We start from the raw sequence: 2,766 nt of genomic DNA, 5'->3' as shown, positions 1-2,766 counted from the left end.
TTTGGGTGTTTTCATCCAAAATTGGTTTTCCGGTGTTCGGATCAATTTGAAACTTGGAGGAATACATAACAACAATAGCAGGACACTATAAGTCAAGAAATTTACCCAATCCAATGGTCCAAACAAAAAGCCCCAAATTGAGCTAACAAGTTCAAGTGACAAGCATCATGGCATGAGTTGAGATTGATTGCATTGTCATGGAAATGGCATGTAATAGCTAGGGAACTAATAAAATTTCGATTGGAATCATATAGTAGTGATAAACATGAACATAGCATGCCCTACAACTTAGTTTGGTACAAAATGACATGATGTTAATAGAAAAATTAAGGAATACATATGCTAGGCATGAGATGGAGGCATAGCATCAATGGATGGCTAAGAAGATCATAGGTTAATCATGTGTAGACACTTGGAGTGGTGGTTGCAAGGTTGCAGCACCATTTCCAATGTCTCACCAGCAAGATAGGCATAGAAAGAATAGAAAATGGTAAGATAGAGAGTGGAATGGTGATTCATATCTTGGTGTGAAAGATGTAGACAAGAATCAATAGTAAACAATGAGTTTTTGATGAGATGCCCTTCACATTAGCCAAGGAGATGCCTTGAGAAGCTCTCCCCACGATTTCAGGTGAGAAAATGATTGCAATAGGGCTCAAGGCTCAAGGTTATAATAAATAGAATGGGAATGTTCCATGGAATCATTAACTTGGCAGACTGGGAAACTTTGGTCGATGGCATCGACCAAAAGGATCGACCAAAATGTTTCTCAGCAGAAAAACAGGTTTAGTTCAGCAACTTCAAGTAGGGATTTGAAAGGCTATACAAGGTCAATTTGAGTGAGGTTTTCTTCCACAATTCAATCAAGAAGTCTAGTTTCGGGGAATACCTTCGGATTGTGCACAGGAGGTCATTAGGTACATCAACTAGATTAATCTTCTCCGATGTGCAGACTTTCCTTAAACACTGACAATGCATTTAAGCAAGGGGTATCATCATCAATGTCCATAGGCTCGGTCTCCGAATCATGATCATCAATCAGAATGGTCCACAGGTCTCTTCTACCACCGCTTCGGGTCTTCAGACCTGAATACAACAGTGGATCCGGGTTAGGGTTAGAGTTAGAATAGTGCTGGATATTACACAAACAAGCTGTTGCAGGAAGCTCCCGACCATCCAAGAGACCTGCCCAAGGTCCTAGCTTCTTCGTCTCTCACCTTAATGGTGATGAATTAGCCTCAACTCTGGATTATTACTCCATGCCCCTCTTATCTCCATTGGGTTCCCAACCCGAACAAGAGGGTGAATTCTAACCCTCCCGAGGAGTTTTCTATCTATCTAGACACCCTGAAGAGTGGTGTTAGATTTCCCTTTTTCTCTTCTTTATTTTAAAAATTTTTGAATCACTGGGAAATTTGCCCAGGAATGCTCCTCCCGAATAGTTGGCGTCATATCATTGGCTTCCTCGGGCTTTGTTTTGAGCTTGAAGTCTATCATTCTTTTCCACTTTTTTTCTCATTTCTATTACATCAGCAAATCCAACCCTCCAAGTTGGGTTTTTCTTTCCAAACACCCCAAAACCGAATTGGGGTGGTTGGGCATTATTGCCTTTCTAATCATAAGGGGTGGCGTCATCGGTATTTTTTCTACCAAGCACCACCATCTGAACTCAGTTTCCCGATCACTTGGAGTCGACTTGATTCCTACACCCAGGCGAATCATGCTCTACATTTATCTCCCAACAATGAAAGTGCCGTCAAGAAGATAAAATCTATCAAGGGGCATTAGGAGATCCATGGTCTGGCAATGGAGTAGGAGGTTGTCCTTCAGATGTGGGGTTTAGCCCCCAGTGAGCTCCCAAACCCCTTGTAGTTTTCAATCTTGACTTTTACTTTGTATTGTATGCAGTACTGACTTTTACTCTTCCTCTTATAGTGCCTCCCGGTACCAACCTGAAGGTGGTGAAGGCCATGGCTTTCAAAGGGTTGGAAGTTGCTGAAGATATAGCTCCAAGGGCCAAAAGGAAAGAGCCCGAGATTGCTGCTGCTCCTTCCCCCAAGGCCACCACACAAGCCCCAAAGGGAGTCCTTAAGCTTTTGCAAAGTGCCACTGAGCGTGGGAAGGGTCCCATTGATGTTGGGGAGTCTACCCAAGATGAGGTGATCCTGACGAAGATGAGGCATGACCTCCAAGATGGTATGGCTTTGAAGAAAGCCAAGCACGTGGGGAATGTATATATTCCCCAATGGAGGCTAATCAAGAACGACCATGTTACCCTGGACACTAATCGGGCGCTGGAGTGGGGAACCTTCGCCCAAATGCGTATTGAGAGCAAACTCCTTGGCTCTGCCATTGTCACACCCCACCCAGCTAGATTCGGTCAATACCCGAATACCCGTGGGTATGATACAGTGCAAGACCTAGGTTCAGTGACAATTCCATACAACATATGATATAGCATAATTAAAAGGACAAGAATAAATCAAGTTCAAGTATAAAGTTATCAAATCTAAAATATTGATTACAATCGTCCAAAACTTCAAATCCAAAGTCAAAACATTAGAGTTCCAAGAAAGAAAGTGTGAAATCCCACCTAACCCTAACCTTGCTGCTGTGCCAAATGCATATCTACCATATACATTGTTTGATTTATTCTCTGTCATATGAGTTGCCTAGTTTCATTTTGTAGAAGTATACCTCGAAGCTGATCTATTTTCCCTACGATTTCTTCTTGTGCCTTCTATCCCTTTTGATAGGAGGGTGATC

Source organism: Hakea prostrata, chromosome 2 (genome assembly GCF_041222555.1).
Source record: "Hakea prostrata isolate BN-2017 chromosome 2, UWA_Hpros_2, whole genome shotgun sequence".
Classification (NCBI taxonomy): Eukaryota; Viridiplantae; Streptophyta; class Magnoliopsida; order Proteales; family Proteaceae; genus Hakea; species Hakea prostrata.
Note: the sequence above shows the minus strand (reverse complement) of the source record.